Source organism: Nomascus leucogenys, chromosome 6 (genome assembly GCF_006542625.1).
Source record: "Nomascus leucogenys isolate Asia chromosome 6, Asia_NLE_v1, whole genome shotgun sequence".
Lineage (NCBI taxonomy): Eukaryota > Metazoa > Chordata > Mammalia > Primates > Hylobatidae > Nomascus > Nomascus leucogenys.
This window is the reverse complement of record NC_044386.1, coordinates 68,200,847-68,216,409: the sequence shown is the minus strand read 5'-3', so window position 1 is coordinate 68,216,409 and position 15,563 is coordinate 68,200,847. Positions and strand designations below refer to the sequence as shown.

Below are 15,563 nucleotides of genomic sequence, written 5' to 3'. Positions count from 1 at the left end.
TCCTAGGATTCAAAACACGTCCTCAAAACACATAAAAATCCTTTGAAAACATAAAACAGTTTAATAAAAACAATTTCTGAATTTGACATTGCTAAAACTTCGAATTTGATTGAAGGAATAAATATACGCAATAAAAAAATTCAAATGGAATTTTGAGACAAATGGCTACTGTTGAGATTCCTAATGGGAAGAAGGGTAAGTTTCTTCCTCTTACAAAAATACCAGGGAATTTCTGGGAATTATAGAACTCTGAACACAGTTCTAACATCAGGAAGATTTTACATTGTCTGTGGCAAATTTCAAAGACACTTTGAAATAAAAGCAAATATATAATAAGTATAGCAAATAGGTCTGTAATGAGAAGGAGCTGGGCCCGGAGATCCAGCTTTTTTAAAAAGCCTTTTTTTTTTTTTTTTTTTTTGTGAGACAGAGTGTTGCTGTCGCCCAGGCTGGAGTGCAGTGGCGCGATCTCGGCTCACTGCAGGCTCCGCCCCCCCGGGGTTCACGCCATTCTCCTGCCTCAGCCTCCCCAGCAGCTGGGACTACAGGTGCCCGCCACATCACCCGGCTAATTTTTTGTATTTTTAGTAGAGACGGGGTTTCACTGTGTTAGCCAGGATGGTCTCGATCTCTTGACCTTGTGATCCACCCGCCTCGGCCTCCCAAAGTGCTGGGATTACAGGCGTGAGCCACCGCGCCCTGCCTAAAAAGCTTTTTTTTTTCATTTCCTTTTTTTTTTTGGTAATAGCCTTTTCCAAAAAGTTGCAGTCAGCACAAATTGCAAAATAAATCTGTGAACCAGATGAGACCACTATGAGCATATTATTTATTCTTTTGTCATCAGATTAAGTAATATTTTTTAAAGTAGATATATCCTTGCATAATAAATCACTTTTCCAGTTGGATGATTCTGTAGAGATTAAGAGATCAGGATTACCAAGAATATCCTTCTCAAAAAGCCCAACACCATCAGGAGAAAGATGCATTTAGCTGCATTTATTTAAGCCAAATAAATTTATATCAAGTCTTTCTTCTAAAAACCATGTTTTGTGGACCAATAGAACTGAATGGAGAACCCAGAAATAAATTCACATATTTACAACCAACTGATTTTTGACAAGGGCACCAAGAACATACATCAGGGAAAGGACACCCCCTTCAATATACAGTGCTGGGAAAACTGGATATCCATCGGTAGAAGAAATAAACTAGACTTGCTATATCTCTTGATATAAACAAAAAATCAACTCAAGATGGATTAAAGACTTAAATGTAAGACATGAAACTAGTAGAGGAAAACAGAAGGGAAACACTTCAGAACTATGGACTAGGCAAAGATTTTATGGCTAAGACCTCAAAAGCGCAGGCAACAAAACCAAAAATAGACAAATGGGACTATGTTAAACTAGGAAGCTTCTGCACAGCAAAGCAGAGTGAAGACACAGCCTGTTGAATGGGAGAAATATTTGCAAACTTTTCATCTGACAAGAAACAAATATACAGAATATATAGGGAACTCAAACAACTCAACAATTAAAAAAAAAAAAACCCGTTGAAAAATGGGCAAAGGACAAAAATATTTCTCAAAAGACATACAAACGCCCAACAGGATATGAAAAAATGTTTGATGTCACTAATCAGGGAAATGCAAATCAAAACCACAATGAGATACCATTTTAACTCAGTTATAATGGCTAATAGCACACAAAAAAATAACAGATGCTACTGAGAATGCAGAGAAAAGGGAACTCATACACTGCTGGTGGAAATGTAAATTAGTACAGTCATTATGGATAAAGATATCTCAAAAAAAGAAACTAGCATATGATCTAGCAATTCCAGTCCCACTACTAGGTATTTATCAAAAGGAAAGGAAATCAATATAAAGAAAATCAGTATGAAAAAGGGATACCTGCACCCTCGTGTTTATTGCATAGCAAAAGATATGGAATCAACCTGTGTGTATAAACAGATGAGTGGATAAAGAAAATGTGGTATATACACAATGAAATACTATTTGGCCATAAAAATAATGAAATCATGTCATTTGCAACAACATGGATAGAACTGGAGGTCATTAAATAAGCCAGGCACAGAAAGACACATATCGCATGTTTTCAGTCATATGTGGGAGCTAAAAAATTGGTATCATGTAAGTAGAGAGTAGAATTATAGTTACCAGAGACTGAGAAGGGGATGTGGAGAGAGGGGAATGAAAAGGGGTAGGTTAATGGGTACAAACATACAAATAGAAGAAATAAGTTCTGATGGGCGATAGTAGAGTGACTATAGTTAACAGCAACATATTGTATATTCCAAATAGCTAGAAGATTTGAAATGTTCCCAGCATGTAGAAATGATAATTGCTCAAGGAGACAGCTGTCCTAAATATCCTGACTTGATCATTACATATTCTATGCATGTAACAAAATGTTACCATGTATCCTATAAATAAGTGCAAATATTATATGTCGATTAAACATGTTTTGGAACATTAAATGTTTCAGCAAATACCAACATTTATAAGTAACTTCAGGGTATGGAAATTTAATTCCAGCAATGGTTCTTGGAATTTAATTATTAATGGAGGAAAAATGAACTATGGGTTTTTTTTTAAATCTTGATGTTGGGAGGTAGGATACGACATTCCCCTATTTCTTTTCTTCAGCCTTAATTTCCTTCCCAGAGCCAAAATCTCATAACTGCAGCTACAGTTAGTTCTTGCTCAATCTAAGATGTTTCAAAGAAAATATGTAAAATGCTATTCACAAATGCAATTAGAAATGTGATCACTTACACAACTGTGTGTACATATCACTAACCGCCATTATAATGTACAGCCATGAATAGTATTTCAAACACAATGATTCAAATTAAAGAAATGTGTTTTTGGCCGGGCGCGGTGGCTCACGCCTGTAATCCCAGCACTTTGGGAGGCTGAGGCAGGCGGATCACGAGGTCAGGAGATCGAGATCATCCTGGCTAACAAGGTGAAACCCCGTCTCTACTAAACATACAAATATTAGCCTGGCATGGTGGCGGGTGCCTGTAGTCCCAGATACTCAGGAGGCTGAGGCAGGAGAACGGCATGAATCCGAGAAGCAGAGCTTGCAGTGAGCCGAGATTGTGCCACTGCACTCCCGCCTGGGCGACAGAGTGAGACTCCATCTCAAAAAAAAAAAAAAAAAAAAAAAATGTGTTTTCTATTTAAGACACTTATAGATTTTACGGTATTAATGAAAATTTGATGTAATTACTAAAGTACTAAGAGGTGGAATGGGTGGACTTTTGTTTAAATGATCAACCCACATACTAAGTGGAGGTTCCATGATAAAGTTAAGCAGAGACCATTGGTATACTCAGTTATCTGGAAGAGGAATAGCAAGATGAAAAAAGGTACCACACATGCGGTGAGAGTGTTATGTGGTTCTCCATGAGTGATGGGTACAGCCGTCTGCACAGGGAGGTGCAATTTAGTCACCAAGGGATGGGACAGAAAGGGGAAGAAGTGTAGGATACTGACACTGGTTATGTGGTTTGACACAGAGTTGGAAATTCTTTATTTTTCAGCTCCTTTAACCCCGGCAATTTAACTTCTGCCTCATAAGGTTGTTACCTTCACTTTATGGATCATAAATGGATCCACAAGAAGTTCACGAGAAGGAAGTGGCAGAGTTGGGCTTCAACACAAGGTCAATGTAGTCCCAAAGTCAATAGTCCTCTAAGTATAGCACATTGGGTAGAGATTAAAGACTGTCAATATTCTAGCTGATCAGAAAGTGTTTTTAAAAATAGAAAAAAAGAAAAGAGAAAGCACAGGATTTCAGTAATGTTGCAGAAGATATGAAGGATAATGAATCAAAGAATGTGACTTTAGGAAGAAGAGAATAGGGAAGGGAGTGAGAGGGAGGCAACTGTTAGAAAGCATGCCGTAAGTACAAGATTGATCTTGCCAGAGGTTTTCTAATACAAGGGCAATACCATATATCCCACAGAACAATGATGGAGCAGCTGAAGAACCTCATAATAAAGTTGCTGTATATCAGGGTGACCCACCTGACTCCAATCTGAGATATCCAGTCTACTTCTTTGTGAAACTGATGAATAAGGAATCCTTTATAGGTTTATTACACAACTAGATAGGCAGGGAGACGGTTTTGAGATTGGAAGAACATGGGGGAGGACATAATTGGTTACAAGAACCTGGGCAAAGAGGGGAAGTTGTCAGTAAGGTGGAGGAGGTGAGAGAGAAAGATAAAGACAATGGAGAAAAACAGTATCTGGCTCAGACAGAAGAAAGAAGGTAGAAGTTTCTTTGTGTTCGTAAAAAACTTTATGAGACCACGAAACCAAGCAGTGCTGCTTCAGGGCCCAGGTGAGAAAGCATGCTTGGTGTTAGAGAAGTGACCATTCTTCCCCATGCCCAACTACTTCATTCCCTAAGAACTCAAAATGGTCATTGCAAAAGCCTGCTGTAACCAGTGTAGCACCATTTTAATGCAGGGCACCAGAGGCCAGAACAAGATGCTGTGAGGAGGAGGATAGAGGAAAATATGATTGGTCCAATTGGTGAGCACAAATGAAACTTCAGGAAATAGGTCAGGCACGGTGGCTCACGCCTGTAATCCCAGCACTTTGGGAGGCCAAGGCGGGCGGATCATCTGAGGTCAGGAGTTTGAGATCAGCCTGGACAACATGGTGAAACCCTGTCTCTACTAAAAATACAAAAATTAGCCAGGCGTGGTGGCAGGTGCCTGTTATCCCAACTACTTGGGGGGCTGAGGGAGGAGAATCGCTTGAACCCAGGAGGTGGAGGTTGCAGTGAGCTGGAATTGCGCCACCGCACTCCAGCCTGGGCAGCAAGAGTCTGTCTCAAATAAAAAATTAAAAAAAGAAAAAAGAAAAAAGAAACAAACGTCAGGAAATAACCGAAGGAGCTTTTAAGAGGTCAATTAAATCTATGTAAACAGGAAAGAACTAAGGTTCAATATAATATGTATTATTATTATTAAGGTGGCCTCACTGGAACCTATAAACAACAATTTCTGCGTTATTAAGCTTATATAGGATGAAGACGGAGTAAGTGACACAGAAAAGGATATAAAAGAAGAAGCTCAATGAAAAATATTATTTTCTTTTCCCAAAGAAAAGAAAAAACATCCAAATGACATGGGTTTCTTTGGAAGGTTTGCTATCATTGAACATTTTCAAGTGCACATTGATGACTACTTGATAGAAATTCTAAGGAAATTCTGTTTCCACAGACCTATAAGTCCTTCTTAATACCTCCCCCTCTCAGATTCCAATCCATTACTAGATCTGATTGCTTTTACCTCTGTGTGAAAGACCATGTGCTTGGATGAGTTGGCCTTCAGAACCGCCTCCATTCTGAGCTAGTATTTTGTGTACATTATGTTATACAATCTTCTTGGAAAGGCAAAGAATGTTTGCTGTCTTAAGCTATATTCCATAATACTCCAAATCATAAAATTTTCATTTCAAATACAAAGTAGACCCCAATCATCAACTTTTTTTTTTGATTCCGCTAATTAGACAATTCCTTAGCACACATAATTTGATCCACTGATACTTAAGGGATCAATCAAGTGTTTCTAGCCCCAATACTAGCCATTATATTCTTGAGAGCATAGGATCATATTCAGCATACATGATGTAGTTTTCCATGTTGCCAGCTCCCATACTCTGAATATTACCAACCACAAGATCCCTGTGTAACCCATATTTAGACTTACAGAATAGTGGGACCATCAGAAATCTTTCCGCATTCCACACTTTAGTGTTTCCAACAAGCCAAGTGCAATAGTTCCATTACATCAGGATTTCTTTTTCAAAATCTGGGTGCCAATCCACAAGGCTAGATAGGGAATTTGTTACACTGAGAACTTTTAGAAAGAATTTTTCTTACCACATCCGCTTTAAGTAGTAAAACTAGTTTCCTTTCAGAGGAGGAAACAATTTTTTGGTTTTTTTTTTTGACAGGGTCTCACCCAGGCTGGAGTGTGGAGTGCAGTGGCATGATTGTGGCTCACTGCAGCCTTGACATCCGAGGCTCAAGCAATCCTCCCACCTCAGGCTCGTAAGTTGCTGGGACTACAGGGGCATACCACAATGCTCAGCTGATTTCTGGTTTTTGTTTGTTTGTTTGCTTGCTTGGTTGTTTTTTGTTTTTGTTTTTGTTTTTAGAGCCAGGGTTTTGCCATGTTGCCTAGGCTGGGGGCAAATTCCTGGGCTCAAGTGACCCGCCTGCCTTGGCCTCCCAAAGTGCTAGGATTACAGGCGTGAGCCACCATGCCCAATCTGTAGGAATTATTCTTTAAGAGCTAGGATTTCAATTATGGAGACTTCCTAGGTTATTTCAAGGGAAAGAATTGACATTCTGGAAGAAAACCTCCTCACTCTTCTAAGTTTTACCATCTATTTTCTTCTTTCACTACCTCTATTTTGAAAGAAATTCAAGAAGGTAGGGAGCCCCTATTTCTCTATATCTCTTCCCATTTCCTTTGCTTTTAAATAAAGAAATGAATCTTCAAAAACTAAGCTTAGAACACTTTACACAGTGTGGGCTATATAGTTTCTGGCCTGACAACTGCTAGGTATGGCCTCAGTGAAGTCAAAATTTACTACACATTAAAGCAGAGAAAGCTGAAAAACAGCACTCTTCCCATCCCACACACACACTTAGAAGAACTTTTCACATGGATGTCAAAATCATCCAAGAAATTCTCACCCATATATTGTTCCCTTTGAATAAAGGGTTCTGCCCCAGTCAAATATTTTTTATTATTGTCAAAGTTGAACTGAGGCTACAATGCCTCAAAATTCCATAATGCCTCATACTTTCTTAAGGAATCTCACATACATAATTTTATTTAAATAAGCAATTTATCTGAATATTGTAGCAAGATCAATATGTAAAGACATGAGACGTAAGTTTTGCTGAAGGAAGTCTGAGAGAAATAGTCGGTTAGAGGGCCCCCAAAGCAAATGGTACATTTTCCTTTTAAAAATCATTCCTGAGGCCCCCCACGTGCAGTGGCTCATGCCTATAATCCCAGCACTTTGGGAGGCCGAGGAGCGTGGATCAAGAGGTCAGGAGTTCAAGACCAGTCTGGCCAACATGGTGAAACCCCATCTCTACTAAAAATACAAAAGTTAGCTGGGCATAGTAGCACATGCCTATAATCCCAGCACTTTGGGAGGCCAAGGCAGGCAGATCACAAGGTCAGGAGTTCGAGACCAGCCTGGCCAAGATAGTAAAACCCTGTCTCTACTAAAAATACAAAAATTAGCCAGGCATGTTTGCAGGGACCTACAGTCCTGTAGGTCCAGGGTCCCTGAGTCCAGGGTCTCACAGCTACTTGGGAGGCTGAGGCAGGAGAATTGCTTGAACCCGGGAGGCAGAGGTTGCAGTGAGCCAAGATCGCGCCACTGCACTCCAGCCTGGGCGACAGAGTGAGACCCTGTCTCAAAAAAAAAAAAAAAAGAAAGAAAAAAAATCATTCCTGGAGTTCCCATTACTTGTCAGACTTTTTCCTCCACGCTATTTCACGTGGATAATTTGTCTTTAAGCACCTCTAACCAGCCTCTTTATATTTCTTTTCTTCTCACTTGTAATACTTTCTCTTTCCTGCCCCTATGAAAATTCACTCTAAAAATATGACTAGATATAAATCATTTCATTCTCGACTATATATGTTAGCCATCACAGGAAGATTTTCATTTTCAGGGTCACCCTGTCAGTGGAGAATCACAGGTTGTGAAGTCAATTAAAGGAATCCAGCTTCACTTTAATAGAAGTATTAATATGGTCAGGGGTCTTTGCAAATGGCAAAGTCCTAATGCTTCTACCTGCAGCTAAGACACTGCTTAAGAACATCAAGAGTGTTTCTATGCTTTGGTTCTCAAGCAAAAGATGAAGGAACAGTCTATGCCTTTAAATAATTAAGATAATTACTGCTGCTTAGTGATCACTCACCACATACTGGCCACTCTTCCAAGGGCTTTACCTGTTTTAACACATTGATTTTTACAGAAAAGCCTATGAAGTGGGTACTATTATTATCTCCATTTACAAGGAAGAAGGTGAGGCACAGGAGGGTAACTTGTCCAGGGTCTCACAGCTAGTAAGCTGCTGAGCTGCAATTTGAACCCAGGTGCTTTGACCCAGAGCTCTGGCTCTTGAAATTCCTTACAGGACTGACTGGGGACAATAGGTCTCATTCAGAAAACAGGCCTACTCATTTACTAATTCCTCTTCTTTAAGTCATAGAATATGGAGCACTCACACCATGTACAACTGGTCTAAGACTGATCAATCTTCACCTGAGATGGTTCCTACCAGGGCAGGGCAAACTAAGAAAAAAGCAGTGTCAGAAGGCTTGGACTCAAGTCCAGCTTTGCCAATTACTAACAGTACTCTTGCACAAGTCACTTAACCTCATTGCACCTTGGTGTCCTCATCTGTAAAAATGCCTTTTGTTCTCCCTACTTGCAGTGCAATTCCATAGTCCCCCCTGCAAAGAAATGAAACCCACTCACCAAATTACTTTTCTAGGTAGACAGTAAATTCAGGGCACAAATAGGATCAGAACCCAGATTTCCAGAGCCAAAAGAGATACCACAAAACAGTAAGGGGTGAAAACAGGCAAAGGAAATGGTATAAGAAATTTAGATATGAGAAGGCTGGGTGCAGTGGTTCATGCCTGTAATCCCAGCACTTTGGGAGGCTGAGGCGGGTGGATCACCTGAGGTCAGGAGTTCGAGACCAGCCTGACTAACATGGTGAAACCCTGTCTCTATTAAAAATACACACACACAAAAAAATAGCCGGGCATGGTGGTGCATGCCTGTAATCCCAGCTACTTGGGAGGCTGAGGCAGGAGAATGGCTTGAACCTAGGAGGCAGAGGTTGCAGTAAGCCGAGATTATGCCATTGCACTCAGCCTGAGCAACAAGAGCAAAACTCTGTCTCAAAAAAGAAAAGAAATGTAGATATGAGGCGGGTATGGGCAGGAAGAAGCCAATCCTTCATCAGGAATACAAAAAACTAGAAAAAAGGCAAATGAAGTGTCAAAAATGAGTAACAGCACTGAATGTAAAGAAAAATTAAATGAATGAAAAATGAATGAACTAATCAATGCATATTATTTCCACTTCTATTCTAGAAGAACATTCACTGTTAGCTTAAATGAGACCCAGGACACGGTTACCTCTCCACTCCAGCATTTCCAAGGCTTTTCTATCTGCTTTGATCCAAACACTATTTGCACTTAACATGTACCATCTGAGGAGGTGCCTTTAATCACTCCCTCCTGGCCTGTGTATAAAGGTAAAAATTTTCAACTTGAGACTGTCTTGGGCTTTTAGCTGCCAGTCTCAATGGTTTATGATGTCTCCACATCCTGCACTCGGTCTCAAGTCCGTTTAGCTACCTCTGTTAGATTGTTTTGTCCAATCCTAACCATGCCCATGAACTTATACTTTTGGTTTCCTTGAGGCCTATTCCTCATAGTCTTGAGGGCAAGGGTTTCCCTCCCTCCTTACCCCCTAGCACAGCTTTAGGACTATACTGCCTCAGTTAAAATCCCAGCTCTTCCACTTAGCACATTACATAGTTATATAGTCTTTGTGAGCCTTAATTTCTAATCCCTAAAGTTAGTCAGTACCTGATAGATATACTGGCATTTAGAATACAATGACTGGTACATAGTAGGTACTATATAAGTAATTGCTACTATTATGTGCTGCAGACCCTCATTATCCAAGAATAGAATCCCAATACACCCTCCCTTCCATTGGCAATGAACCTTTTGCAATGTATTGTTCCTATTTGATTAAAGGCTCTCTAAAGGAAAGACTGTCATTGTCACCATCTTTGTATTCCCTGCAGTACATAAAACATGACACATATTCAGTAAATAGTGGATTAAAATGTAATTATCTAAAAATACAAATCCAACCTGCGTCTCTGCCTGAAAATCCCAGCATATTATTATTTGTTGCCAGCAATAATGATTAATGACAGTTTGATCTTTACTTTCCAATAAACACAACAATTAAAGTAGATAATAAAATCATAATTAGGAACAAAATTGGCTTTCCACCATTAGAACATATATCAAGGAGAGAAAAATATGAAAAGTATAAAAATTCAGTAAGAGAATAAAAGAATAAATTGATACCAAACTTTCCATTAAAAATCAAATTTAAATGGCAGTAGGGAATGTGAAAAGTAAAGAAAAAAAATTTAATGCTCTCAGATACTAAACAAGAGAAAAAAATGGATCTATGAAATGTTGATCCATCCCTGATAGAAAAATGAAAGGTATGATTTCAGGATTCTAACATAAACTGAGAAAAATATATTTTTGCTCTTCCTTTTGCCTGAACTGCCCCAGAATCTTTATGACTCAATCTGGGGCTACCTTCGGATATCTGCTCAAATGATGCCTCATTAGAAAGGCTTCCTTGGTCACCCAATTTAAAATAGTGCCGACGGCCACCATCACTGTTGAGTCCCTTTCCCTGAGGCATCTGTCTCCATGGAACTTGCCACTGGCCATATTATATTTCTACTGGTTACATTCTGTCTCTCCCTACAACTATAGAATGTCACTGTCATGAAAAGAGTTTTGTTCACTGCCATGTCCTATGTTTCAGAGATCAACTAGAAAATCACAGGTGATCAATAAAAATCTGTCCAATGAGTGAATCACTTATTAATACAAATATTAACAAACATATATGGAAAGTGTTTAAAATAGTGCCTGGTACCTAGTGGGCCCAGGTAGCTATTCATAAGAGGAATAGAAATAGTAGCATTCCTTCCTTGATTCTTTTTGATTGATTGGTAACAAAAGTCTTCTGCCTTGAGTGACTAGAAAAAAGTAGGAAGCCTTAAATAAGGAGCTGGGAGGTAGCTTTGAAATCAGGAGCAGAAATACCTACTTTATTTAGGGGACAACTGGAATTTACTAATCTGCTCTGTAGTACAGCATGGGCCAAGAGCAGCTTTAGTGGAATTAACTAACAATGTGGGAGGAAAAACAAGGCGGGAATCAGAACGCTGTGGGTGAAAACACTGCATGGAAGCCCAGGGCCAGAGCGAAACGTGTCAGTGAACAGAAGCTGCTGCCATGATTTAGTCCACCTTCTTACCTAGATCAGCCTTCGCTTGGGCAGGGTCCAGAGGCACAGATGTCAAAAACGTGATGCCACCAGGCCTGTGTAAAAAAAAAAAAAAATCAAGGCTCACCTGAAGTAATTTGCACATTAGGTGCGTATGTGTTGCTGTGTTTCTTATATATATTAGGTGGCTAATTTCAAGGGGCTTTCAGAAATTGGGGATCACAATGCTGACCCTTTAGGGTCTTCTGGAGTAAGTGTAGGGAACAGATGATACTGCCTCTTCCATGAGATAACCCTAATCTCCCACCTAAACTACTGCCTAGCATAGGGTAACCAACCATGCTGGTTTGCCTATGATAGAAGAGTTTCCAGGATGCAGACATTTCAGTGCTGAAACCAGCAACGGTGCAGGCAAGCCAGTACCAGTTTGCCATCCTGTATCCTTGTAAGCCTGCGTATGCTCATCTACTTAGTGTTCACACTGCAATGAGAACAATCATTTAAAACAAATCTGGCCACATTGTGCCTCAGCTAGTCACACACAGCCAGATCCCTTCAGAGGCTCTCCTGCTTTTTTTTTTTTTTTTTCTCAAGACGGAGTCTCACTTTGGTTGCCCAGACTGAAGTGCAGTGGTGTGATCACGGCTCACTGCAACCTCCGCCTCCAGGGTTTCAGCCATTCATCTGCCTCAGCCTCCTGAGTAGCTGGGATTACAGGCAAGTGCTATCACGCTCAGCTAATTTTGGTACTTTTAGTAAAGAGGGGGCTTCACCATGTTGTCCAGGCTTGTCTTGAACTCTTGACCTCAAGTGATCCATCAGCCTTGGCCTCCCAAAGTGCTGGGATTACAGGCATGAGCCACCATGCCCAGCCTCTCCTGCTCTTAAGACAGATTTTAGCCCTTATAATGGCCTGAAAGGCTCTGTGTGGTCGGGCCCCTGTTGATTTTTCCAGCTTAATTTTTGCATCACACCCCAGCCAGTTCCCTTTTGGGGGCTCACATGAGGCCACTCCCTTCTGCTATAAGGGTTCCTTGCATGATGTTCCTCCTGCATGGAATATGATACCCATCTCCCTTTCACACAGTTTTGCTTCTAAAAATTTTTCAGATCATTTTACTCCTAAACTTCTTTTTTTTTTTTTTTTTTTTGAGATGGAGTTTCCTTCTCATTGCCCAGGCTGGAGTGCAATGGCGTGATCACAGCTCACTGCAACCTCTGCCTCTCAGGTTAAAGCGATTCTCCTTCCTTAGCCTCTTGAGTAGCTGGGATTACAGATGCCTGCCACCACGCCTGGCTAATTTTTTGTATTTTTAATAGAGATGGGGTTTCACCATATTGGCCAGGCTGCTCTCGAACTCCTGACCTCAGGTGATCTACCTGCCTTGGCCCCCCAAAGTGCTGGGATTACAGGCATAAGCCACCATACCCGGCCTGTGATTAGATTCTTAAAAGGTCACTCAGACTGCTATATGCAAAATAGACTGTGAAAGGGTAGATCTGGAAGCAGAGAGAAGACAGTTGGGAGGTTAGTGTAGTAGCCAAGATTATTTTTCTAGATGGAATCATTGGAAGTACAACTGAAAGCATAATAAAAAGTGGCTTTTTGTAACAGCAGCAGGAGCCTTCAAGTCTAGGGTCAGCTGCAGAAAGCAACTTACCTGAGAGGTCCTCTGAAGTCTGGCTCATTCAAGTGGGTTCTTAGAAACGGGTGAAAATCTTACTCTTCTCATGCATAAAGCAGGGATAATGAAAAAAAAGTTTGAGAAACACTGTTCTAGAATCTCAGGCAGGCTGTAGGCTCATTTTTAGGGCCATCCATTGCTCTTAAGCTGGCCTGGAATGGCCCCTGGCCTCCTGGACTAATAGCCCTAAACCTGCCCTATCACCTCACAATTCTTCAGCTCTGTACAGACACTAACTAATTCACCTACTCAGTGGGAAGATGGTCCAGTAAGATAAAATGGTCTATTTTCAAGTCAGCCTCTCTAAACACAGATACTCCTGTTTGAACACCCTCGAGGTATACAAGTGAAGGAAGGAAGTGTTAGGAGTTACATAGGGTAATGCAGATACCATGCATCTCAGCGGGATCTCTCCTTCCAGGTTTCATGCTTCTCTTTCTGCCCAGGCACCATCTACCTCTTACCGGATGAATTCCTATGTGTTCAACAGAGCCCAACCACAAATGTCACCTACCCTAGAAATCCAGCAGGAAAAAAAATTATTCCTTTTTTTGAGCATCCAAAGCACTCTATAAAAATAGCGTTAACAGCTACTATTACTTGAGCACTTGTGGCAGCCATTATGATAAACATTTTACCTGAATTATTTCATTTAATTCCCCCATTGTTAACCCCTTTTTACACACAGGAAACTGGGGCTTAGAGCAGCAAAGGGGCTTGCTCAGTGTCAGAAAACTAATAAGTGGTAGAATGAAGACTCAATACCAAGCAGCCTCTTCACCTCCAGACCTTAAATACACTGTCCTATGACTTACACCACTGTATTATAATCAGCAGTTGACGTGCCTCTTTCCTCTATTACTTCCACCATAAATGACCAAGGCCTGCTGTCATGAAAAGAGAATGACTTTTACAATCAAACCCTGTTGTATAACTTTAGGATATTACTGAGACTCAGCTTCCTAATTTATAAAATGGAAAAAATAAATGCCTACCTAATAGGTTGTTGTCAAGATAAAATTAGATAGAACTTTTAATGCACTTACCACAGTAAGTGGCACATAAATGCTCATTCAATTAAACAAGTATTATTTGAGGGCCTGTGGAATGCCAGTCCTTACAATGGACACTGAGGATAGAGAAATACCAAAATGTCTCTCATGGAGCTAACACACGAGAAATTTAATATATGTTGATTGCTCTTACTTCTTGAGGACAGAGACTGTGTGTTACTCAACATGGAATTTCTATAGTTCAATCACGCCTAGCACCGAGTAGCCACTCAATAACATTTTAGTGAATTAGTAATAATGGGTTACATATTTCATAGACCCAAAGTAGTGGGGATTATGAATGACTGTTTCAAATTGGTGGGTTGACATTTATCAAACAGTAGGAAGAATTGAAAGCAAAGTGCAAAAATAGCATACCCAGAGGTTGTATGCATTAAATTCATTCAAGCATAGAACTACTACTAAATAACTCTCAAAATATTCTCAGGACAAAATGGAATGTTATAACCTGAACAATATAGAAATAATAACACATCTAATACTCAGGAGGTGGGGAGAAAAGGAGGGGAGGAAGTTTCAAAAGTGTTACTATTTCAAGAAAGAAAGTCAATTGATACTGTCTTTAGAGGACAGTAATTTATAAAAATGGCAATATAATCACAGTGACTTTAACTTCATGATACTTTTTTTTGGCCAGAGAAATTTTTAAAAAATATATGTATCTCAAGGATATATCTTGAAATAAGGTAAACTTATTGGTTTGACCATTCTTTTAGTTTCAATTCAGTTTCTTTTTATTGCTTGAAATTCAAGAAAAACTAATGTATTGTTTTTGTTATAAACAGCATCTCTATTCATTTTTATAAAAGCATTTCCACCTAAACATCCATGCAGGTAGATTCATAGAGAGACAGACAGACAGCTGTCTGAAATGATATTACCTAAGGTTAACAATTGGAATGATAGTATTTGAGATTATTTTTAAAATTTATCTTTGTGATGTAATGCCTTATGTGAATCTTGTAATCAACATATATCATTTTTTAAAAAAGTATTTCCTATGCTTTCTAAAGAACAAATATGACAAGATATAGTTAATTCTTCCTGGTAGGAATATAGATCATTGTTATTTTCTTCTTTTTGACATTTCAAAAATGATTTAAAAAATTTATATCAGACTGTACATCCATGAGTGAATTTCTTCCCTTTTAATTTAGATCATTTTTTTTTTTTTTTCCCTGAGACAGAATCTCACTCCTTCACCCAGGCTGAAATGCAGTGGCACAGTCTCAGCTCACTGCAACCTCCGCCTCCCAGGTTCAAGCAATTCTTGTGCCTCAGCCTCTCAAGCAGCTGGGATTACAGGCTGGCACCACCACACCCAGCTAATTTTCATATTTTTAGTGGAGATGGGTTTACGCCATGTTGGCCAGGCTGGTCTCAAACTCCTGACCTCAAGTGATCTGCCCACCTCGGCCTCCCAAAATGCTGGGATTACAGGTGAGAACCACCGCACGCAGCTATAATTTAGACCTTTTTTTACTTATGTTGCAAATCGTATCCTTAAAATTACTTGAGGATCCAGTTTACAAAGTGGAAAAGACTGTATTCTTTTGAATGCTCTTTATAAATGTAATCCACTTAAGTAAATAAAGAGCTAATGAATATGCTACATCATATGTGTGCTTATATTGTTTAAGGTTTTTACATGAAGAGA

General features: G+C 39.7%; 1 protein-coding gene across 2 annotated transcripts in view; it reads right to left on the bottom strand.

The window, feature by feature from the left end:
* Positions 1-15,563, bottom strand: part of FMN1 (formin 1) — a 429,632-nt gene that overhangs the window by 404,352 nt on the left and 9,717 nt on the right. For both annotated transcript variants that reach the window (XM_030814365.1, XM_030814363.1), the window contains one exon: positions 11,179-11,243. The gene's annotated coding sequence lies outside the window, so the exon portion shown is untranslated. Of the gene's footprint in view, positions 1-11,178; positions 11,244-15,563 lie in introns of those variants that run through there.